The sequence below is a fragment of the Lissotriton helveticus genome, chromosome 7 (assembly GCF_964261635.1).
Source record: "Lissotriton helveticus chromosome 7, aLisHel1.1, whole genome shotgun sequence".
Taxonomy (NCBI): domain Eukaryota; kingdom Metazoa; phylum Chordata; class Amphibia; order Caudata; family Salamandridae; genus Lissotriton; species Lissotriton helveticus.
The window spans coordinates 1,349,085,329-1,349,112,134 of NC_136068.1; positions in this window are offsets into that span (position 1 = coordinate 1,349,085,329).

A 26,806-nucleotide genomic window follows, 5' to 3' on the forward strand; every position below is an offset into this window, starting at 1 on the left:
GGATCGCACAATAGTGCGTCAGTGGCATACGATTTAACTCGGAGCCTCGGCGCCATCACCCTATGTCCATCAACGGGTAACCAATCCAGGGTGCTTCGTGTTACACAACAGGTCATCTCCCAACCAGTACTCACCACCCTCCCACCCTTGATTTCTGTAAGATGTTAGTTGTAGTGGTGAGAACTAGCCATAGTGCTAAAAAACAGTACTCCTCCCAATATCATAAAGGTTCACATATTGGTCGTTTTGGCATAAACAAAGTGCAACAATCTCACCCAGCCACCACACGTCGTTTGATCGCTGAGTTCGGCTCTCTCTTCGCCCCCGCTATGCATCACATCAGGAAGTCACATTAAGCGGCAGCAGCCCAGTACCTCACCGCTCAGTGCTAGGGGCCTCCAAACTACTGATCGAGCCGCAAACTTATTAGGAGTTTATTCCTGTTCGTCGAGGCGGCTACTTTCTGCCTGGTCTCCAGTCTGTCTGCGTGGACTGTTCCGCTGTTCCTTGGCCCACTCCTTTAGCAATTTCTGAAGGGTCTTAGGGTCCGTGAAAAAATGGGAGTGCCCCTGCCTGTTGACCCGCAGTTTCGCCGGATACAGCATCGCATAGTCCAGGCCAAGGTCCTGCAGCTGTTTCTTGTATGGTGCGAAGTGGCGTCTCTCCTCCTGGACTTTCGCTGTGAAGTCTGGGTATAAGGAAACCTCCATGCCCTCGAACTGCAGCTTCCCTTTGTCTCTGGCCACCCTCAGCGCCGTGTCGCGATCCCTGTAGTTCAGTAGTTTTGCTATTATCGGCCGCGGCGGCGCTCCCGTGCGTGGATGTGGGCCCAGCGTACGATGCGCTCTCTCCACAATGAACATCGAGGAGAAAACGTCGTCGCCCAGCAGGGTAACCAGGAGCTTCTCCACGAAGAGTTCCATCTTCCCAGTCTGTGTCGTCTCCGAAATCCCCGTGATGCGGATGTTCGATCGCCTCGAGCGGGCCTCCAAATCCTCGAACTTGTCTTGAATGACCTGCAGTAGTCTGGAGAACTGTTTGCGGTCTTTGTCCCATTCTGTCTGCGCCTCCTCAACCTCAGTTATCCGCCTCTCCGACATGTCAAGTCTCTCCGAATGCTTGTCGACACGCTCCAACATACGGTCCATTCGGTAGGTAAGTGCGTCAATCTTCGTCCCGATGGATGCCATGCTTTCTTGTAAACCCTTTTCCATAGACACTAGCATGTCTTGAATGTCTGTATACATAGTGTTCTCGGGACCGGTGCCCCCTTGGGCAGGGTCAGACGCCGATTCCTCAGGTGTCTTCGTCTTGCGCTGTTCAAATGCTAATTTAGTCTGAGTTCTGTCGTTCTTACCCATATTGCGTCGCTGGCAGTGGTCTATGTCTTGCTTCCCACCACAAGTCCTGGATGTCGAGTGCGTTCCCACTAGTGGCGTCTCACTACAGCAACACCACTACCAAGCTGCGCAGTTCCTCCGCTGTCGCAAAGTGGGCGCTGTAGCTGTCCTCGTCCACAGTGTGATACGGCCCTGCCGCAGCAGTTAACACCCCCTTGTCAGCAGGTAGGTTATGCCCCCAATTCGCCGCTGACGCAGTAGCTAGGAAGCGTCTCTCAGGTGGATGTGTGGTCTCGTGCTTCAAATGGCGCTGGATTCCTGGTGCCGCTCCGTTCGCCGCACCACCACGTGGGTGTCTCAAGTACCCCACAGCTGTAACTCCGCTACCGATGCTGCTCTCCGCAGGCGGGTAAATTCAAAAGGGCACGCCAATGCTAGGGGTGCTGCGTCACTAAGCCGAACGTCGCCGCCCGGCAGCCCCGACGGGGGGGGGCACTCCGCGCTCCCAGGTGCTGTCAGCGCCGCCAGTGGGGGCCTCAATGGGCTCCCCCCCACATCAACAGGGGGGACACACACTCCAGGGGTGAACACGATCAGTTTATACCGTTTTCGGGGGGCCACAGGACCGGCTGCCTCCAAACCGCCAATATGGCCGCTGCTCGTGATGAATCCGGCCGTTCCCAGTGCCGCCAGCCACTCGCAGCGCAGTGTTCTCCCGCTGCAGTCCGACACAGAGGTCTCCTCCGTGGGTTTCGGGGTGCCACGTCTGTGTTGTGGTCCGACGCGCGCTGCTCCGGCTCAGGAGGTAAGGCAGTTGTTCTCCAAGCGTGCGTTCCAGCACTAGCCGCACGTCATGTTACGTACGCCGGCTAAGCGCATCGGAAAGTCCGCTGCTGTTGGGCCCAGTAGGGCTGACTCTCTCGAGCAGCTGAATCGCGCCGTCCGTCGGACGAATTCCGCCGGGGGCCTCGCCGAGTGTCACAACAGTGACGGTGAGTCGATGAGACACCTTATTGACCCCTTAGTTCCGTTGAGGCAGGATATTTAACAGGATTTGTTCGGTGATGGCGCGGAGCTCAGCGCTCACGCGTCCTTCATCAGAATCCCAGATTGGGGCACAATCAGAATAGTATTTTATGCCCCACCTTCCTTTAACTCTGTTCCATACAGAAAAAGCTAGTTTTAACACCTTGAGACGTACCTTTTTGTAAAACTTTGCTGCTCCAAATTTATACAGAAACCCAGACCCGCCTCCCTCTTGATCTGCCATTATATTCAAAATCCTCCCCCAGTTAGAATCATCAGGGCTTGAAAGAAGACTTCGGATGTTTTTCAGCTGAAAGGATAGAGCATACCAATATACATCTGGAAGAGCAAGTCCCCCTTTTAACAGTCTTCTTTTCAACTTTTTCCAAGATAGCCTAGAATTTTTATTGGCCCAAATGAAGCTACCGATTTTTCCCTGGATATTCGCCAAAATTTTATCTGGAAAAATCAGGGGTATCGAATTGAACAAGTAGGTTAACTTGGGCAGGATTACCATCTTGACCAAGTTAACTCGGCCATAGATTGTAAAGGGGAGGTTCTGCTATCTAGAGAAGAGCTGATCGAGATCCTTGCCTACCTTCTTTGTATTAGTTTGGACTATAGTGTTAAGTTCTGATGTAATAAATATGCCCAGATATCTAAACTGGCTACTTCGAGGACCTTCCCAATTATCTACCCCCAGCACATGTTTTCAGTTTTCAAGTTGTTGATTTGGTATCCCGAGTGATGGCCAAAATCGGTCATTATCTCCTCCACTCTAGGGAACACCTCAGCGGGGTTGCTGGTATAAACCAAAAGATCATCAGCATATAGAGCCAGCTTACAACTGTAATCCCTGACTCTAAAGGGTGTAATTGACTCATTGATCCGCAATGCCTGTGCCAGGGCTCAATATAAAGGTCAAACAGGAGGGGCGAGATGGGGCACCCCTGCAGGGTACCCCTCTTTATACTAAAGCTTGGTGTCAAAAGACCGTTCAATAATAATGCAGCAGAGGCGCCCTCATAGCACCCTCTCAGAGTTTGAATGAAGGTCCCATCAAAGCCCATAACATTGAGTACATTCCACAAGAATCCCCAGTTGACACGGTCGAAGGCCTTCGCCGCGTCATATACGGCTACCGCTAAGGGCTCCGACCGTGCCACCGCTAGATCTATACTGCCAATCAACTGCAGGGTCAGCTCATGAATTTACCTTCCAGGTACAAAGCCTTTCTGGTCCGGAGTAATAAGTTGTGGGGCCAGTTTAGCCAATCTCCCTGCCAAAACACTGGTAAAGATTTTATAATCAGCGTTTAGCAGGGAGATGGGCCTGTAAGAGTCTGCCTTGAGGGGGTCCCTCCCTGGCTTTAGAATGAGTATAATAATGGACTCCTTCCATGATGCTGGTGCCCTACCCTTCGAGCTATAGACATAGTTGAACAAATCACATAGCCTTGGCACCAGATTATCCTGGAAGACTTTATACACTTCGCCGGGAAGGGCATCCGCGCGCGCTGCTTTGTTATTTTTTATTTTTTTAATATGATCCCTGATTTCTTCCTCCATAAAGGGGCTGTTGAGGATGGTTCGACCTTCATCAGTCATGCTAGGCAGGGCCTTACTCTCCAGCCACCGTAAGGTGTTTTTGTGGCTTGGAGACGGTTCTTCCTCATAAAGGTTAGAGAACATGGAGAGCAAATGCTCTTCCATATCCTTCTGGTGGCAAGATATATTTCTCTGGTCATCAAGCATTAGCCTATCTATATTATTCCTCACCCAGTCCACTCTGATCTTACTTGCCAGGATTGCTCCAGCTCTCTCACCGTACTCATAATTATCCATGGCATGTACATCCCATTGGGCCTTTATTTTTAAATCTAGGAGCCCTCTATACTCTGATCGGAGGAGTTCCAACTCCTCTAAGACCCGTGATAGATTTTGTGGGTGGGCTCCCAATCTTGCATTCTCTAGCGAGGCTATTTTGTTTTCCCGAATCTTAAATTTCCTCGCCTCCTCCCTATTTTTCGAGCAAATCAGACTATGGAAAAGACCTCTAGCGTGAGCTTTCCACGCGTCCCAAACAAATTCGGGGAGAGTAGAACCAATATTGTCAGAGAAATAATTGGCTATAGATGTTCTGACAGTGGTGACTATCTCTTGGTTGTTTAGTACCGACCTTTTTAGAGTCCACCTGGGTGATGTTGTGGTTGTGGTCCTTCTAGTTAGGACCGAAAACATAATGGCTGCACCATGACCCACCTTCCTGATTGGTCGGTTGATATTGACTTGATGGAACCTCCAGCCCCTGTCTTTATCAAAATTGCAACCCCTTTATTTGAGACCGACTGCCCAGAGCAGCAGAAAGCCCCTAACCATCTGAGTTTCCCAAAAGTCTCATTGCCCTCACTGAGGCTTAGATGGGTTTCTTGGAGAAGAACTATTTTAGCCAGGGATTGTTCTATATACTTCAGGATCAGCCTTTGTCTTCTGGGACAGCGGAGCCCGTTAACATTCCAGGAGATGTAAGATACCTTATTGCTAGTCATTGAATAGTCTCCTTACCCTACGCCCAGAACCCCGTATAGTCGATAGGGACCTCTTGCAAGCTAGTGTGGAATGAGAACTTAGTTTTTGGTTTTTTCCTCCCCCAAACCCCCCCATCGTGCCCCCCCTTCCCCCAACTCAAACCCCACCATAGTGCCCCCCTTCCCCCACCCGCATTTCCCCCATGACCCCTGGACCCACTTCCTTCTCTGGAGAACCCTCCCTTTCTTCCTGAGCATGTGCTCTTAGACGGTAGCCCCCCCCAGTGTATGGTTCAAATGCAATACATGTAAATTCAACAAAATTTACAAAGCGTTGGTGGTGAATACTGTAAAGTATGTGTAATATATGTGAAGTATGGGCTAAAAATAACTATGTATCCTGTTACTGGACCTGCAGTTCTCTAAAGAAAAAAACAAAAAAAAAACTCTTTAGCTACGCCCCAGATCCCCCTGCCGGCCGTCTGCCTGCCTGGACATCCTGCTTCCCCCTTCACTACCTGCCCTTATTTTTTCAATCAGGTTATCTGCGTCCTCAACCTGACGTATATTATGCATATGGTTACTCCACATAACACGAAGGGAAGCGGGGAACTTCAGCTGGGCGCAAGCCCCTAGAGAGTTAAATATTGCTACTCTCTTGCCCTACTTCCACTGTTTTGTGGCTGTTATGTGTGAAACATCCGAGCGAATCATAAAAGTGAATGAACTGGAGAAAGAAGATGATTTTATGGAGCCTATTTTAAGGGCCAGAGATAGAATCCTTTCTGTGGTGGCATAAGTAAGGAAGTTCACCAAAATTTTTCTAGGGCGCTCCTTGCCTAAATTCCGCCTATATGGATCGCGATGGACCCTCTGGATATCGACTAATAAGTCTGAGTCCACGTCGGGGGAGTCCTTTAGCACTGTTGTTTTTAAAAGCGCCACTATAAATGCTTTGATATCAGTGCCTTTGAGGTCTTCGGGGACATTCAAAAATTTTAAATTGTTCTTTCCTGAGTGGTTTTCAAGCCTCTCGATGTCGTCCCGCATCTCCCGATTCTGCTGGGCGAGTTTATCCATTGCGGCTGTTGAGGTACCTAGAGCCTCCTTAATTTTTGGCAGCTCCACTTCTAATGCATCCGTTCTTGATGCAACCTCCTCCACTTTCCGGGCGAGTGCCTCACAGGAGGCCTGAATGGCATTCTGATTTGCTTCCGAAATAGTGAACCCTTTTCCGATATCTTCCTTTAGCCCAAATAATATATCTGCCAACGTTCCAGGAGCTGACATTTTAGCTGACATTGTTGGGATATTATCTGTAGGTATGACTTTGGCTATAGGGGGATCTTCCTCTCCTAGTTTACAACCCCCATCTCTCAAGCTGCCCAGCTCAGCCTCATCATCCTGCACAATATCTTGAATGGCCAAAGCGGAGAAACTATTCAACAGTTCTACTGTTGGGTGAACTGTATCCTGTACAGGGGATGAAGAAAGCTGAGGTGATGAACTGGGTGGACTGGATGAGCTGAGTACAGAAGGCAAGAGTGCGCTAGTTATTGGGCCCCCTGCAGAGGTCGCTTCCACGGTATTGCTTGTAGTGCTTGTGGGCATATTACTTGCAATGCTTGTAGTGCTTGTGGTGCATACGGTACCAGTTGCTGCCATCTTTTTGCCATTCTCTGCAAGACTGGAGGACAGGACCTTATAGTAGGACTTCAACGATGGTGTAACTTTGGGTAGGGCAGATGTACCACCAGATATACCAGCTCTTGCTTTCTTCTTACTTTTCCCTTTACCCGGGGGAGTGCCCACCCCACTGTAGTTCGCCCTGCCTTTCCTAGTAATAGCCTTAAGTTCTATCACAGGCGGGGAGATAGATGTTTTTGTGGGTATTGTTATGATGTTCGCAACCCGATTTCGCAGGGTGTAGCGAGTAACCCCCGTCCGAGAGGTGGAAGTATCAGAGTTGCAGCCACGACTATCTGGGTGGGTTTTTGGCTATAAACTGACAACGCTATGATCACTCTCCTCCATACAGGAGACCCAATCTCGGTGCCGGTTCTTGCTGTCAATACCCTGCGTCTTACAGATTGGGGCAAATGTATGAATATCCGTGTCCGGAATGCCCCCGTAATTGCTGCCCCCATACCCCTGCTGACCTATATGGAAAAGGGAAAAAATATTTACAGTATCCTCTACCCTCTTGCAGATTCCTGCACTACAACAGAAGTACCTTGCTGTATCTGACGTCTTACCAGGAGTGGGGGTGAGCCTTACCACACCGGCAGACAAGTACGCCTTCCGTCCTGCAGATCTGGCCCCTCCAGATCCCGGAATCAGCCTTCTGGGGCTCCGCCACCAAAACCTAGCAGCTCCGAACTCCCTGAACCATGCTGGCTCCGCCGGTTCGCTGCGTCATCCCCCTAGGACCCTCCGCTCCGCTCCACAGGTGACGCTGACGCTCCACGAGGGCGTCGATGTGAGTCGATAATCACAAACAAGCTTTCCTTCCTGGAGGCACAAATCTCCGCACAATCCTCCGCCACTCTCTATCCGTAATCCGTTGTCCGAGGGCAGGATCAAAGAAACCGCTGATTCACCACCGAAAAAAAACGTGCAGTGCGCTAGCTCTTTGTGAATGCCATACACTAAGGGAGGAGCTCCGTCACGGCCGTTAGCTTCCGGCCGTCATGTTCTCCTCCCGCATGCAAAATTACACATCTTACATGGCTTACCCCCCACACACACACAGGTTTTTTTTTAAAATAATAAACATAAGCCCTGGGGGTGGCGGTCCCCGGAGCTTGGGGGACCTTTGAGCCCCCTATCATATTTAATTCCAAAGCCCCAGGGGGTGGCGGTCCCCGGGGGCTGTGGGGACTGAGGAGGGCTGTGAGCCTCCTCTGTATGGGGAGGAGGACTTGTAGTGTTATTTTAGAATTAGAACCCTACATGAGATGTGATTATGGGTGAGTGATACATATTCCCAACCAGATTTAAATAAAATGTGCTTCTTTTGTGTTTCTGCCATGTACCCAGCAAGTGTTGCCTTATGAGGTATGAGTGTGTGGTGTCTTGCTGATACCTCATTGGGCTATTCTACCCAACCGGATTTAAATGAAATCCCATACGGAAGTATTGTCTTATGAGGCATTAGCAGGACACCATGCACCTATACCTCATATGGCAATACTTTCTGGGTACATGGCAGAAACACATAGGTTCATGTCTGCCCTCACATTTCATGGTACAAACCATCCGGAAATATTTTTGTACGCTCTACTAGACTTCAACAACCTAAGGAGCACTCAAGGTTATATTACTGTTTTTTCTGTGTTTTATCAACAACCAGCCTTGTTTTGATTTGTCTGAGAAAGCTTGAGTTGAGGCCAAAAACCCGCCAAGTGTGGGTAAATGCAGATATACACCATTGTTAGAACTGTTGTAAATATTTTAGCTCACTTAATCTCACGTGTTTTTGCAGTGACCACAATGTGCGACACAGACATCTGCTTCTCCTGAAGCATACAAGTGCCAATTTGCCCATTAGGATACAATGACTTATGTTTACTGTCTGTGTCTTGATTGCTGGGTTCCTCAAGTGACAACAACATTGAACAAAGCCCATTTGTTGTGGGACACTGGATGTAATAAATTATTATTACTTGTTTTTTACACATGATTCAAACACTTCCTCTTACACTTTATGGCAGAGTGACTTAATACATTGGTCCAAAATCTTTTTATAGAGTGTTGAGATTAGCCGAAACATGCTGACCCATTTATCATTATTGAGTTGAAGTTTTACACCCCTCTTAGTTTTTCTCTATCCCTTGGAAACACATAAAGGTTTGTGCGAGTCCACCAAGAGGTAGTTTTCTCTTCCCATGCTCACTTCACTACACTCTTCTTCACTTACCAACAACCACTCACAACCATATCTCACACAAGCTTCTCATTCTAAAATAACACTCTAAGTGCTCCTCCCCTGTACGAGTTAAGTGTAGATCCCATCAAACACTTTGGGAGTGAAGTGAGGAGGAACGCTATGATGAAGAATGGCACCTAAGGGTATTGAGCTTTTTTGTTGGACTGGCCTTCTCTGCAGGGTTACCCCTAAACCTTTTTGTCTTCACCCCTCCTGTTTTCTGAACTAATTTATATTGGCCCTTAGGATCAGAAATCAGTACTAAAGTGATTGTGCTCACTTACTAAAACATCAAAACACACAAGGTGATGGACGGAATGTTGCACATTGGCAAAAAATTCACCCCAGTCACAGATCTGGGTTTAATCCATCGTTATTTTGCTCACCACGCCACCCCAGTTCAGACATGGCCATATGCAAATCCGTCTTGACCCTGTGCCTCATGGGAACAGTCCAGCCTGAACTGCCAAGTCATGTCTTCCCTGGACCGGAGTCAAGCATCCTAGGACCAGTTTCTGGCTATCAGCCGTCATCAGCCAGGATAGCTTGACTCCAGTGGCGTGGTGAGTACTTACTAAAACATGGTAAGAGGCTTACACCTGATTGGCATATTTAACTTACTTAGAAGTCCTTAATAAAGTGGTATACCATTTACAATGGGTTGGTAAACTAAACACTAGTAAGTGGGCCTGCAAGACTTATTGTGCTGCCCACTTAAGTAGCATTTTAAAACATCTCTCAGGCCTGGAATTGCAGCCTGTATGAAGTTTTAAACTGTCAATTCAATATGGCAAAATAGCCCCTTTGCCAAATCTAATAATACCTTATTAATAAATATTTCTCCCCTAGGGTATGCCCTAAAAAGGACAGAAGGCAGGGTACATTGTATCAAGAAAAGTTGGACATGTATTTTCAAGTTTAACATGTTGAGGTGGTGAAAAACTCACAAATTCGTTTTTCACTACTGTGAGGCCTACCTCCCCTGTAGGATAACATGGGTTACTTTATTGCATTTAGTAAAGGATAACTTTTGTTTGGGAGCAGGTACAAATATCAAGTTTGGTATCTTGTGAACTGTAATTTTAAATCTACTATATTTATAAAATAAGATATATAACCCGATTCCTGAGCAACTCAACTCGACCCCCAAAAAGAAATTTTGAGTGTGCCGCACCTCTCTACTGGCCATAGGCCCACCCGTCTCAATTGTACATCTGATGCAGAGCTTTTAGCTCCTGTGGTGTGCACTCCCACCGCCCCTGTTGCTCCCAAGAGGCAATTGTTAACAAAAACAGTAAACTTTACACCCAATGTGGATTGCACCACCAGAGATCGAAATACAAGTATCAAATAAAGAATATCCAAGAATTGTTGTGTCTTGTTTAGTTTCTTCTTTATTCAGTTTTCTTCTAAGCAGCCAACGCGTTTCGTTCAAAGAACTTCATCAGGGCTGTAAAAACATTTAAAACCATTACATATAATACTATCCAAATATACAATTTTTCAGTCATGATATTTACATTCGTTCGACAGAAATGCATAATTCTTCAAGATGGATCTCCAATCCTATCTACCTTTTATACAAATTTACAAGTTATACATTGGGTATCTGGTATTTGCGTCATAATATTATACATGCTAGATCCAATCCGATTTTATATATATATTTGCAATCCTAAAATCTGATGTTCTTCAACCTACATGAATATATGTACAACCGTCTTGTCTACTACCATCCATATATACATTTGTCATCATAGCTACCACATATATAAAAAAAAACATATATAGAATTTGGGGAGGAGCCAAATTCATAAATTCATTATTCTTATTTTAAAAGGACAACCTTTATGGGCTTGCAGTCCCCCACAGCAGGTATTCTTTATGGCAGTGATTTCCATGCTATTTGAACATGATTGGGCATAACCTTTGTGTCCCAATATCTCAAATCATTCTCAATAGACTCTAGTGCAGACCCGTACAATCAGTATTTCTAAAATATATACAAATAAGAGCAATTTTCCAAAGGAGAATGTAGATATGATGTCTCTCTTCCTGTCATCACCAAATCACATATACACATCTTGATAAATCCGAGGTTTCAGGGCCAGATCCTATGTTTGCTACTTCTAAGTAGGATCTAGGGCTATATAGTTCCGCTTGTTTTGCTCTCATAAATAGATAATACAATGATGTTAAATATGGGAAAAGTGAAGGGCATACCGAGTGTAGGGATCAATATATAAGGGGTCCCGGACAGAAACATAGACGAACTTATACAAAATCTTGTCTTACCGTGCTGGCTGTGTCCAATACGGATAGTCCTCACATCATGTGTCTACGAATTCTGTGTCCACATCAAAGTAAATGGCCACTGTGCCTAAATATTACAAATAAAAGCAGTGTTCATATCTGAATCCATATAAGTCATATTTTTAGTTTCTAATTTTTATCTAAGTGTTTATTTCCCAAGTATTTTTTCTAAACCCTCACATCTCGGCTCCTCTACAGATTCTGCCAGTCTCATAACAGCCTATTGCATTTGGCCCCTTCAATGTTAAATTGACCATGGTCCACTCAGTGGAAAAAATAGACTTTTTGGACATAACTTTCTTCATTAAAGATGACAAAGTTCGGAGTACTTTATTTCGCAAACCTACAGAAAGCAATAGCACACTACATGCGACCAGTGCCCATCCCAAAGGTACCATCAGGAATATTCCTTACGGAGAGATGGTTAGATTACGTCGCAATTGTAGTGTTGACACACAGTTTAGGGAACATTTGCAGGAGACCAAATCAAGGTTCAGGCAACGAGGCTATGACCAAAGTGCCCTGGACGTGGCAGAAAATAAAGTAATGCGAATTGACAGAGACACCACTCTAAAGTTGAAATCTAGTAAAAATATACATAGTAGAAAAAGGCCAGTTGGCCTAGTGACCAAATACAACAAACAGAGTCCAGAAATATATAGGATTCTAGCTAAACACTGGTCTCTTCTACAGGACATACCATGCATTAAAGGGGAAATAACAGCTAAACCCAGGGTGATCTATAAAAAGGGCAAGACACTTAGAGAGATGCTTTGTCCAAGCTATGTGACGCACACTAGGAAAAATGCTCATATGGTCACATGGCTACCAGGATCAACAGACGGATTTTTCACATGTACAGATTGCAATATCTGTCAATTTGGAAGAAATAAAATTAAGGATTTCTGTTACAATACAAAGAGGACTTACACCATCAGACACAGGATTAGTTGTAAAAGCACATATATTACATACATTTTGGGTTGTACATGCAACATTATTTATGTGGGCAGTACCATTCGCCCTCTGAAAGTACGTATCCAGGAACATGTAAGAGCCATCCGCAATCTAGATACACGATACCCCATGACGCTACATATGGAGGAACATCACGAAGGGAGAGCAGACATTTGGTTCCATGGTATAGACTATATACCACCCCATCCCAGGGGGGGGACCGGGAGTTGGCATTAAGACGCAACGAAGCAGGTTGGATTTGCAGATTGCAAAGTACACTGAAGGGGCACAACACAGATGAGGAATTACATTATTTTCTGTAGGGTGATAAGGAATTAAATCAGCTCCCTTAATGAGGTCGGGATATCTTGAAAGTCCACTGAAGAATAATTTTGTGTAACATATTGGGACCTATGCAAACATAGAATAAAGGACTTCAAAATATATAGTGCCAAAAAAGGGGCAATTTACTATGTGGATGACCTATGTTACTGTATAGAAATGTATAATATTAATAGAAATGAAAGAAGATGGCCTGAGCAGGGATATGTACTATATTGAATCATAAAAAGTATGAATTATAATGTGATATGTTGTACACAACCAAAATTAAATCGAAATTATTTGTATGTGAATAGAAAGGTAAATATGTGGACATGGCCTCTCCTATGTTATTCAAATCTTGGTAAAATTATTTATTCTTTTATAATATTATAAGAACAAATGTTTAATGCCCCCGTAAAAATTCTGAGTCTAAACACAAGGCTTATATATTTTTTTTTCAAAGATGATGGTGGATACACGTACAATCAGGAAATAATAACTCGAGTACACTCCCTTCACCTGTTGCCCATTTTACTCTATCTATGGAAAGATTTCGGCATGAACCGATGATTGGAGGACATTCCCCAAGAGAACTCTTAACATAAAAATTAACAGTGCAGATTGGCTGTTAGACATTTATCGGTTTACACGAGTAAATAATATTGGCGTTTCTAGACGGTTCATCGAGCACTATATTCCGTTTTTTTGGGACGAATATAACTTATTTCTGCTCTCAAGGATTGAGTTGGGGGCCCAATTTGTAGAGACTCCCTGGGAGAGCACGCGACGTGTACACCAGGTGCATTGTAGAAATAAAAAGAATCGGTATGGGCATCGGCTGCAAACTTTCAAACGGAGACTTCTTTTCCTCAGGAGAGGACGCTACTTTTTGTTCGGTGAGTAAGGGCAAAGCAGTAGGATTTAGAACCGTGTTGTGATGGGAGGAGTAGTGGTGTTATAAGAAAATGTGAAGCCTAGAGTGTGGTTTAGGATTATGTTAGATGCAGTACTTTGTAGGCTTATTGGGAGCGTGACACCGAGAGCAAAAACACCAAACCGAGGTTCTTGATTGATAACTGTTATTTAATGCGATGCGCGGCAGGCACATTTAAGGAACCCGAGATATTTAAAATATCAAGTGGGCTATATCCTCTATGCAGAAAAGTATAGTGTTCCGGTAAAAAATCGTGAACAAATGCTTAATGTGCCTGTAGATTAAAAGCATCAAGTACGTAATAGTTTTGATGTGAAAAACCAACGGTCACCAAAAAAGGGTGTCAAATGTTTTAAAAAACGTGATAATGTAATGATGGGTGGGGGCGGCCCCCCTCGTCATACCTCCAGGGTGTTCCCATGGTATGTGAAATTCGCAGGCCTGGGGGGAGACATCTGAAGGCAAACGCGCCTAATAAAATAAGGCCATGATGTGGGTTATAATAAAACACGTATCCAAACACGAGGTCACAATGCAATGGGCCGTTATGAGACTGGCAGAATCTGTAGAAGAGCCGCGATGTGAGGGTTTAGAAAAAATACTTGGGAAATAAACACTTAGATAAAAATTAGAAACTAAAAATATGACTTATATGGATTCAGATATGAACACTGCTTTTATTTGTAATATTTAGGCACAGTGGCCATTTACTTTGATGTGGACACAGAATTCGTAGACACATGATGTGAGGACTGTGCGTATTGTACACAGCCAGCACGGTAAGACAAGATTTTGTATAAGTTCGTCTATGTTTCTGTCCGGGACCCCTTATATATTGATCCCTACACTCGGTATGCCCTTCACTTTTCCCATATTTAACATCATTGTAGTATCTATTTGTGAGAGCAAAACAAGCGGAACTATATAGCCCTAGATCCTACTTAGAAGTAGCAAACATAGGATCTGGCCCTGAAACCTCGGATTTATCAAGATGTGTATATGTGATTTGGTGATGACAGGAAGAGAGACATCATATCTACATTCTCCTTTGAAAAATTGCTCTTGTTTGTATATATTTTAGAAATACTGATTGTACGGGTCTGCACTAGAGTCTATTGAGAATGATTTGAGATATTGGGACACAAAGGTTATGCCCAATCATGTTCAAATAGCATGGAAATCACTGCCATAAAGAATACCTGCTGTGGGGGACTGCAAGCCCATAAAGGTTGTCCTTTTAAAATAAGAATAATGAATTTATGAATTTGGCTCCTCCCCAAATTCTATATATGTTTTTTTTTATATATGTGGTAGCTATGATGACAAATGTATATATGGATGGTAGTAGACAAGACGATTGTACATATATTCATGTAGGTTGAAGAACATAAGATTTTAGGATTGTAAATATATATATAAAATCGGATTGGATCTAGCATGTATAATATTATGACGCAAATACCAGATACCCAATGTATAACTTGTAAATTTGTATAAAAGGTAGATAGGATTGGAGATCCATCTTGAAGAATTATGCATTTCTGTCGAACGAATGTAAATATCATGACTGAAAAATTGTAGATTTTAGGTTTGGATAGTATTATATGTAATGGTTTTAAATGTTTTTACAGCCCTGATGAAGTTCTTTGAACGAAACGCGTTGGCTGCTTAAAAGAAAACTGAATGAAGAAGAAACTAAACAAGACACAACAATTCTTGGATATTCTTTATTTGATACTTATAAAATAAGATGTTAAGTCGCTTTTCTTAAAATATCAATTTTAGAGAGTTGGCATTTTCTTGTCTTAACCATTTGGTCCCTGCGGCCTGTTTCCTGGCTCACGTGACTGAGTATAGCTGGCGGTACAAAAGGGGGTGGTGATGGACGGAGCATCTGAACCAATCAAACACTCACACCCATTCAAAAGATCTGGGTTTGATCCATCACTGTTCTCCACACCACTGGAGTCAAGCTATCCAGGCTGATGAAGGCTGATAGCCAGAAACCGGTCCTTGGATGCTTGATTCCGGTCTGGGAAAGACATGGCTTGGTAGTTCGGACTGGACTGTTCCCATGAGGCACAGGGTCAGAGTTGATTTGCATAAAGCCAGTGTCTAACCCAGGGTGGTGTGGAGTGCAAAAAAATGATGGATTTAGGCCCAGATCCTTGTACTGGGGTGAATGTATGACATTGTTCTACATTCTGTCCATCAACTGTGTTTTTTGTGAGTATAGCTGGCAGCAAGCCTTTATATATTCCTCCCATACAGCCACACAGTAGAGAGGCTGGGTGTTGGCAAGATGGTCCATCAAAGGCAGGGAGGGGGGCAGAGCTGTGCACAGCCTCACTTGCACTACAACGACTGCTACAGCTCACACATAACGAACTCTACACTACCCTATTGTGCATATAGGCAGGCTGGAACCAGGGCAGGGAGGCAGAACATTCCAGACATTTCTGTAAAGGGAAACCTCCAGATGTTTCTTTCACTTCAAAGGGGGCACAAGGTATGAAAAAGGACTTGTAGACCCACTCTTCAGTTCACTTCTGGATCTGGCAAAGGGCTCTCAGAGGACTGCCCTGTGTGTGTCCTGTTGCCTGCTATGTGCTTCAGTGGGATGCCCTGCTGTTCCAAGAGGACTTGCTTGCTGACTGAAGCCTGCCTCTAGACCTCAAAGGGCTGCCCTGCTGTTTGAGCCCTGCTTTCCTGCTTGAACCCAAGACTTCCAGAGTAACTCAAAGGGCTAGTTGGCTGGCCTGTTGATCAGAACGTCAGTGACAGAAAATAATTCAAACATCTTGAACCCACACCTGAACCACACCTGGGTGTGTCCTGACCCTCTAAGGGATGCCCCTCCAGTCTTGGACCCTTGGAAGTTGTGCTAACTGTGGCCAGAACCTTTCTGCCGAAATGTCCTCTGAGAACCAACAGGAGACCGGGACCTACCTGATTGCCAATCCGCCCAACGTGCATCGCTTATAGGCCTAACTCTGTGGCAACTCTCACTATGGGATTAGACCCAGTTCATTTTGTGTATCTGAATGCCGCTCCATCACAATCGGCCATAACTATTGGCTTTGCCCTGGTCTTGAGCGACTAGATGTCCGTGGTTGGCGCTTTGATCTTTTAGACGTTATTTTACACTTTTAAATTAAAAAAATCATAATCCCTATTCTCCTGATTGGATTTTTGTCATTTTGGTGTCAAGTAATTTATTAAAATGTACTCCATTTTTCAAAATTAGTGTGGGATTTTACTTGTATTGTGTTTTCACTTTACTACTATGTTCAGCATAAACACTTTACACATTGCCCACAAGTGAAGCCTGACTGATTTTGTAACACCAGAGGGTCAAGCATAGGTTATTGTATTGACTTTTTATGGTTAACCCTGACAAGGATGTTAACTTTTGTTTAAGAAGGGCTCACATCACCCCTATCAACCAACAACCCAATTTCTCACATATTTCATCCCAAACAAATGAATTATTCTTAATCACAGAGAGGCCACGATCAGAACTAACCAAAGTGATTGGTTTGATAGATCTTATGCATCGATATATGTTCAATTCGGGTATTTAGAAGTGATGCACACCTGGTCGTTAAACACTCTTTCTTGACCTCCCTTGTGCACAAAACAACTATTGTAAGAGGCACACGGTGCTCCATGCAGTGCACAGTGAAAGTGTCTGCCAAGGGTTTCATTGTTCCACTTTCCAGGAACATGCAGCTGCACTTGCGCACATTAACACAATTATTGGTGAGCATTGCACAAGTCCTCACCAGACATGTGATGAAGCAGGCGTACTCAGGATGTGCGGTATCTTTCATGTGGATATATTTTTATGTTTAGTTTCTGATTAATATAGGTGTCATTTGGGTTTGCCTTTCTCATATGTAGATGGCATTCATGCAGTTATGGGGGAGTGCCATGCATTTGCTAGTTGAACTGCTGTGCTTGGCGCTCGTCATGTTTGATCCGGTCGTACGTGGTAGAACTTTAATGTTAGTTATTTATTGTGGGAATTGTGTCTATTAGTAATGCCCTTTCAGAAGAGAAACTTGATGTTGGTTTATTTTAGTACATAGCTTAGTCAAAAGAAGTAGTGTAGCTCCGCACCGTGTGCAGTGTGGTCTTGAGCTCCACCCATCCTTGGCAGAGCATTCCACAGACATTGATATAATCTCTTTTTTAAATTTATTTTTTATAATCTTTTATTTTTTAAGTCACAGGTATAGCACAAACAGAAAAGCATTTATAGCACAGAAAACAATGGGAACGAGAAAACAACACGAATTATCGAGCATTAGAACATCGACATGAGTCATTTCAGACAGTCAAATAAATAATATTTGTCCAAACCAGGTGCGATAAAATAAAAATGCATACAAAAATAAATGAATAAAAAATATATATAGTGAGACAGTCCTGCATAATACTAGAGACATTGAGCATACAGCAGTTAGTCCCATTGCAGGCTTGACCAAACCCTCCCGAATTTCGCCCTTCAGCGTAGACTCCAAGCTTTCGCTAGTGCCAGTTCCATTTCATAGACCCCCCTTAGTACTAACCAAAAGTCAGTAATATTGGGACTAACTACATCAATCATCAATCCAGGCCCTGGCAATGCAGATCTGCGCAGAAATACTGAATCTGTGACCGACCCCAAAACTATTTCTTTCTCCATTAAATGAGTCGATGTACATGCTAACCTGCTCAGCACCGATGCGACCTCAATCCAGAATGTAGTTAGGCGTGAACACGCAACAAATATATGTCTAAGATCAGCAGCATACATGTTACACTTAGGGCAGTGTAACTTCGAGGGGCCCATTTTGAAATTATCTGTGGGGTGTAATATAGCATGAACATAATACGATGTTGTTGCAGCTTTATGTTAATTGAAGAAATGACTGAGTTGATTGTAGCCATGGAATCGAAAAACTCTTCCATTCTAATTCCAATTGCGAACATACGATTGATTTTGGCTACCATCGCCAAACCGTCATCTTCCATTACACGCATGAAGCTCTGATTAGCTCTCCCAATCTGACCCTGAGCAGAGGTATTAAAGATAGCCCGCAATGCATCAGAAGTATGAGGAAGGACAAACAACCCCTTCCCTTGTAAGAAATAATTCCTGACTTGCAGGTACTTAAAAATTGAATTCTGGGATATCCCAAACTCGTCTTTTAAGGAGGAGAATGACCTAAAAACCAAACCCAAACCTAAAACCACATTCATCATACATCTGCCCTAGCTGTATTATTCCACATGGTTGCCACCTTCTACACACGGCGTCCGAGAAAATGCCCGGGAGCCTAGGATTATCTCATAAAAGAGTAAATTCATGCAAGTCTGGCAGAGCAAAAGATTTACAAATATCTTGCCAGGTACGATAAATGTGCCTAACTACCTTGAAACAAACTCTCTTAAAATAGTTTGGGTCCGACATATAATATATAAGAAACCCACTGTTAAGACCAGATGTACGCTGATACGCAAACCATATTTTAACCACCGTTGGTCCAAGAAGTAAACTCTGGATACGATTGAAAAAAGCAGCCCAAAAGTAAGTTTTAAAATCGGGGAGTTGGAACCCACCTTGCTCATACATCAACTTAATATATCTAAGAGCTCTCCTAGCTCCGCGATAGCCCCAAATAAAACTACCAATAACGGAGTCTTACCACCTAAAAAATGAGATTGGGACTCTTAAAGGAATTGAACGAAACAAATAAAGAAATTTAGACAAGACATTCATTTTCACTATATTGCATCTCCCGATGATAGTCAGGGGCACCCTGTGCCATCTCCGCAGATCTGCAGTAATTTTTTTGAGCAAAGGTTCGTAGTTTAAAGACATGAAATCGTCAATACAGCTACTGAGACAGACTCCAAGGTAAGTAGCAGTGGCAGTGACACCAAGCTGAGGTGGAGGAGATGCAGATACGTATTTGAGAATAGACTGTGTTGTGTTTTGTTTAGATTGAGCTTGTAACCAGAGAGGAAACCAAAATGTTGTGCCTCTTGTGTGATTGCAGCAACAGCCATCTCTGGCCCAGTAGCATATACAGCAATGTCGTCTGCATAGGCCGTAATTTTTAACGTTATACCATTAAAACAAATAGGCGAGATAGATCTATTCTGAAGGAGATGCCTGATGAACGGCTCAAAGTAGAGGGCAAATAATAAAGGGGAAAGCGGGCAACCCTGGCGCTTACCCCGCTGTATGCTGACTACCCCAGATGTACAACTATTTAGTTTAATAATTGCAGAAGGATTGCAATGCAATTGCTGAAACGCCGAGACAAACCTCCGACCGAGGACAAATGATTGCATAGTACTCCATAAAAAACCCCAAGCAACTCGATCGAAGGCCTTCTCGGCGTCCAGCATTAGCATCCCAATCCGCTGACCCAAATGACCTGCAACTTCAAAAGCCGCAACAGCAGTGTTTATATGTGCGACCGTATCCCTACTAGGGACAAAACCGTGTTGTTCTTCAGAAACCAATAGATAAACAATTGGAGCAAGGCGAGAAGCAAGAAGCTTAGAGAAAATGTTTGCATCCACGTTGATAAGGGATATCGGTCGATAGGACCCAAGATCCTCCACAGGTTGCACTTTTTGGTGAATACCACAATATTAGTTTGATTCCAGTAAGGGGTAACATCCCCTCCCTGCAGTATATCGTTGACCAGCTCAAAAAGAACTGGTAACAACATTTCCCTAAAAGTTTTGTAGAACTCCAGCGGGATGGTGTCCTCTCCCACCGCCTTACCGCTGGGAAGAGCCCCTAAAACTAAGTTCAGTTCCTCAAGGTCGGTGTTACTCTCTAAGCCCACAGTATGAGAGACATTCAAACATGGCAGAATACTCTCTTGCAGATAAAGCCTAGCCGCTTGTTGATTGTATCTACCAGTTTCCTTATATAAACTACAATAAAAGATCCTAAACTGCTCAGCTATATCTTCAGACTTTGTATAAATAATAGAGTCCACTCTCTTGATTGTCCTGATGTGGGAATTAGCCCGCTGATCTGCAAGTTGATAGGCCAGTACTCTTCCCACCCTCTCTCTGTATTCATACTGCTTTATTCTATGCTTAAGGAAGTTGTTGGCAACTTTGTCCTTCAGCCTTGTGTGAAGTTTCGCTTTAACATCAATAATCTGGGTATATATCTGTTGTTCATCCATATCCTTTGACGATATTGCGCAGGAATGTTGATGTTCTAGCTCAGTATACTGCCAATGTTCATTAGCCAGCTGAGTACAGTTTAGTCTATTCTGCTTGACTACATATTGGAGAGTAGCCCCTCTCACACATGCCTTTAAACAATCCCAAACCATGGCAGAGGACGAGGTGTGGAGATTGTTTAAGATAAATTCCTTCAAAACCGTTTTGCATGTGAGTGACAAAATCCGGATTGCTTAACAAATGCCGAGGAAAGAAAATTCCCCAACATGATACAGTCTAGACAATCCAAAAGTTACATTAATCATGATAGGGGTGTGATTCGAGGTTACCTTTGGGCATATGATCATTGAGGCGTTAACCAACAACCCATAATTAATAAAAATCATATCAATCCTGGTGTACTGTTTATGGGGGTGAGAAAAGAATGGCAACCCTGGTGTTGTAGGATACAGTGTCCGCCAGGCATCATCCAGTTGATGAATATGCAATAAATTACGTATACCAGCCCTTACCTGGACCATTCTAGCTCTTACATGCATGTTGGTAGTATCAATTTTGTTGTCCAAAATACAATTAAAATCACCCATAACAACAGGTCACCAACCCAATCTAAAAGTTCAGAATTTAAGTATGAAACAACCTCAGGACAGTCAACATTAGGGCCATAAATCATACAAACTGTAACCTTTTTTCCAGTGATCAGACGCTGCGCAATTGCCCACCTGCCCCGACTATCAGAGAGGGTTCGGAGTAAAGTTATTTTAGAGTGTTTTTCTTTCAATAACGCAAAGCCCCTTATTGTTGTATAGTGTTTTAGGACCCTAGTGTAATTTTCCCGTTTCATGCCCTTATTTAGGTATAAATCACCCTATCCTTATATAGGCATAGAAATCATAACCATATTAAGACATAGCTTAAGTAGTCCTTATACGGCTTGGCTACTTCCACTAGTTCTGAAAATCTACAACGATTTCTTGGAAAAACCCGCCTTCAGCAGTCAGGGACTTCCCCCTGCATGAATATCGATTTATCCAAGAACTCATGGAGTTTTCAAAGAACTGAGTCCTTGATGACATTATTATGTCCAACCTTACGTCAAACTAGGCACCTTCAGGTATAAATATGCCCACACTTGCCCAGGCAAAGACATGGTGGTTTGAGCAGTTCGACTATCTACTTGCCCGACGCCCTGCTACAGCAAGTGCCGAAGGAAGCCGACCCTCCAGCAGACGCACTGAGAGAGACGCTGTCTTTTCTCTTGCCGACGCTGTCTTTTCTCTTGCCGATAAATCCAGCTCCAGTGTTTCCAAGCTACCCTGGCAGGTTGTTGGGAAATCGAGTCCTGAGAGAGAGATACCAAACCTCCTTCTTTCTAAACCAAGGTACGGATCTGATTACACACTTAGAGAATTCTTGGATTAGATTCTTGGCAAAAGAATAATGAAACTAAGCTACACCTCACTTACTTCTTCTGTTGTACTAGACCTAGGTTAGGTTCACCGGGGTAGGCGTATTTTAGAAGCACCAGTTGAGTACTTTTAGTCTTTATTTATTAATGTATGTATTCTATGTATTTTATGGCTTAGAAACCATATCATGCTTTTACAGTATTATTTTATAATTCTCTTCGTACTGTACGCATTGTACTTTGCAACCAGTATTACAATTGTAGCAGTTCATTTCTCCTGCATGAGACAGAAGACTGTTCAATAAATACCTTTTATTGAAAACGCCTGTCTCTCTTTTCTCTGCACCTCTGGTGAAACGAAGCCTGCACGATTGACTGAGTGAAATAACTATCTATTGTTTCCGCGACTCTAGAGATAGATTTCTTATTCTTGGGAAACAAAGTTGGCATGTTTATGCGGTTATCAGAAACTAATCCCTTCTTGTGTATTCGAGAAAGTTTCAAGTGATCTCTGAGCTAGCTGGCACTCACAATTAAGTCTAGTATATTCGGTAGAGACCTAGTCGACTTCAGTCCTACGTCAAATCTATAGGATATACTATTCCAATGCGCAGAGCCTATTGAGAATATAGGAACTACACTACATGGCGGCCAACGTTTGGGATGGTGCTAATTTAATGCTAGATACTAGAGTAACTCAGTCGTGCTTTTCACACAGACCCCTTTTTCCCGTAAAATACTTAAATAGATGTCTGGAGTGGGTTAAAGGATAAAATATCCGCCATAACTGAGTAGGACGAAAAAAAAATCCTATGCATTCGATTTTGGTTTGTTCAACGTAGAAGGATACAGTGTTCCAAAATATTGTGCACCTAATCTTTGTTTCCTTGAAACTTGCTCTGCAAACTTTCGGTCAACAAAATGACGGAGAGTGACAACGAAAGGGAGCGAGCTGCAGCAGCAGCTCAGGCAGTCTTAGACGACACAAATATCCAGCAAAATGACGCGGATGCAATGCTCATCCCGGCAAATATAAGGAAAACAATCACTATAAAACTTATAGAAAATGGAGTATTATCGAGAGGTGGTAAAGTAATATTTGTTATAGAGGCACATGAATATCGGCAGACAGAGGTATTCTATTCATGGATTCTGTTTCCTGCAGCAAATCCAGTGACACACGAGTTCCACTACTACAAAATAGAGGAACATCCAGCAGAATACGTTCCTTTCGAGGACGTTGAAATTCCACTAACTTACCAAGAGCATCAGCTCTGGTTTAATGGCGCCCTACAACATCAAAATCACATTACTAGGCTCCGTCCTCTAGGTAGACCAGGAGCAATATGGCCGGTACTAGCCAGCTATACACCACATCCTGACATTGAAAGGATGACAGGTCCAGAACTATTAGCTCAGCTAAAACAGTTAATAGAAATACACAGACAATTGGTTCAATATAGCGATACAAAAGGGGATGCTTGTTTCCGGGATGCTTGTTTCCGGTCCAGGGAAGACATGGCTTGGCAATTCGGGCTGGACTGTTCCCATAAGGCACAGGGTCAGACTGATTTGCATATAGCCATGTCTGAACTGGGGTGGCTGAGTGAACTAAAGAATGGTGATGGATTAAACCCAGATCAGTTGACTGGGGGTAAGTGTTTGATTTGTTCAAACGCTCCGTCCATCATCCCCTTTTGTATCGCTTTGTTCGCCCTAAGTGTGGCAGGGTATACTCAGACGTGAGTCCCTTGTTCACTTGGCCACTGGATTCAAGATAGCCTGGCTGATGAGGATTATGAATCCGAAACCGGTCCCAGGATGCTTGTTTCCGGTCCAGGGAAGACATGGCTTGGCAGTTCGGGCTGGACTGTTCCCATAAGGCACAGGGTCAGACTAATTTGCATATAGCCATGTCTGAACTGGGGTGGCTGAGTGAACTAAAGAATGGTGATGGATTAAACCCAGATCAGTTGACTGGGGGTGAGTGTTTGATTTGTTCAAACGCTCCGTCCATCATCCCCTTTTGTATCGCTTTGTTCGCCCTAACTGTGGCAGGGTATACTCAGACGTGAGTCCCTTGTTCACTTGGCCACTGGATTCAAGATAGCCTGGCTGATGAGGATTATGAATCCGAAACCGGTCCCAGGGTGCTTGTTTCCGGTCCAGGGAAGACATGGCTTGGCAGTTCGGGCTGGACTGTTCCCATAAGGCACAGGGTCAGACTGATTTGCATATAGCCTTGTCTGAACTGGGGTGGCTGAGTGAACTAAAGAATGGTGATGGATTAAACCCAGATCAGTTGACTGGGGGTGAGTGTTTGATTTGTTCAAACGCTCCGTCCATCATCCCCTTTTGTATCAATTGGTTCAATATGTCATGCGGACTTTAACAGTCCAACCTACTATAAGGATTTCACAACACACCACTCATCAGGGGAACACAAACAAAATTACACCTCAGACTATATAGTCAGTCATTGGTAAATTACCTGCAAAACGGGAACAAATTCCATTCTGGTTAGCACAATAATTACTCAAATAGAGGCAGTATTCCCTGATAGTACACCTCATGAGAAACACAGGATTCTGACAATCTGTTTACCAATGGGGATTGCACCACACGTAGAGGACTGTGACTCTTGGGGTACAGTCTTTGCTGCAATCTACACAAAAACACATGGTGTTCCGTCTATGGCTGTAATACCAGACGTTCTAAGACAGATTCAAAATTAATATGGTCCAGAACTGGCCTTGAATCTTGGTATGAAATTGCTAAAAGATTTCAAACAGGTCTCGGCTATACTATTAGCCAACATTAAAGGTGAGGCAGCATTTGTGGCAATCCGCCAAAAGCTAAAAGAAACACATATTACTGAGCAACCGTATGAGCTTGCCAGAATTATTGAAAAATGGAATGAAGAAATAGGTAGAGATAGTTTGGGTGGGAAACCAGTAAAACCCCAACTAACTGAAAATCCTGAAAAAGTTTTTATTAAAAATAATCTCACTACGCCTAAAAAGAAGTGGGAAAACACCAAACAGACACTTCCTAAAGAGAAGCGTTCACAGTCCAGAGGAAGGTCTCCTCAACAGGAGCCCTCTGAAAAAGGATATAACCTTAGAAATAGGGATAATTTGAGAAAATTTTATAGATATCAAGACATTGATACACGTTCCTCTCGTACCTTTCAGACTTCCTCGCAGAAATCCGAAAGGAGAGGACGATCATAACAAAAAGAAGAACGCGTGAAGTCCAAAGACGAACAGCACGTTCCAAAAAATAAGAAAACTCAATTCACCAAGAAGAAGGTAGCAAGTCTAAAGATCAGACATGCTGAGGATCTTGAGTACACAACTCAAGAACGGGGAGTGGGCTCAGACAATGCTAGACAGCGCAGCAGTGGTCACCATAGCTCGCAAGATCCTGAAGGATCATCTGGAGACAGTGGACTTGAATGAATGCATTCAAGTTGAAACTGCCGACACCAGGGTTAGTGTACCCCATAAAATCCAGTTGAAAACTCAACCAACAATGCAAAGGCAATATCCTGTAAAACAAGAAGCTAAAAAACAAGTCAGGGAGATTTTAAATCAACTTGAATACCAAGGGGTGATTGAAACATGCACCTCATCCATGAACAATCCTTTGTTTTCTGTCTCCAAACCAGACAATTCATATTGTCTAGTTTTGGACTACAGACATCTAAACTCTTGTTGCGAAACTTTTGCAGTACAAAATGCGCACAGTGCAGCACTGATGAATAACATCGTGCGCAAAAAATATAAAACAACCTTAGATATTTCAAATGGTTTCTGCTGTCAAAACATTGAGCCAGAAAGCAGGTATTTGACCGCTTTCTCCATCATGGGGACACGGCGACAATTTTGCCGTCTCCCCCAGGGATTCAAGAGTAGTCCAGATTATTTTCAGCCAAAGTAACAGAGTGACTACAAATGTATGATGATGAGGCATTATCATATGTCGATGACATCTATCTTACAGACGATGATTTAGACGTACACTTGAAAAGAGTGAACACCATAATACTCAGGTTCGTTTCTGAAGGGTACAAATTCAATTTTAAGAAATCACGAATTGCCCACCTCAACGTCCTATTCTTAGGATATCAAGTGAAGGCAAAAGCCTGGCAGCCAACTTTCTAGAGAAACTTACAGTCAATTCTAGGTTTCCTGAATTTTGGAAGAACTTATGTTCTAAATTACGCAGAACGGGGTTGACCTCTCTACGAACTAATAAAGCCTGATTTCAAATCAGCCAATTGGACTCAAGAACACACAGAAATTTTGCGTTCAGTGCAAACTGACATGTTAGCAAAAACACAGTTACAAACATGCGACAACATGCGCAATCTTGTGATCCGAATCATCGCAGGGAAATGCGGATTCACATACCTAACCTTTAACAAAGGTGAAAAGGTACCAATAGCTTACAAATCACACTTGTACACACAAGCCGAAATGAAATTCACTTCAACAGAAAAAATTCTGACAGCGGTTCAGACTAAGCATGAGCGTAAAATCCGTTCCGCTCGCGGAGTTTGCAAATTTTTGGCAAATTTGGGTTTTGCGAATCATGCAAATTTGTCAAAAAATTCGCAATTCGGACGTTGGCGGATTTCTTTGCTTGGTCGCGCTTCAAAAATACAATATCGCGCGCGGCGTTGACTTACCGTGATGCTGAGTTCGCCGAGTTGTTTTACCTCCCAGTTTGCGTACGCTGTGCCATTTTGGATCTAGCTGCGTGATCGCACGAGACTTTTCGACCTCGAGTACATCATAGCGGACCGCCATCTTGCACTGCGAGAGTTTGAGAACGCGACTAC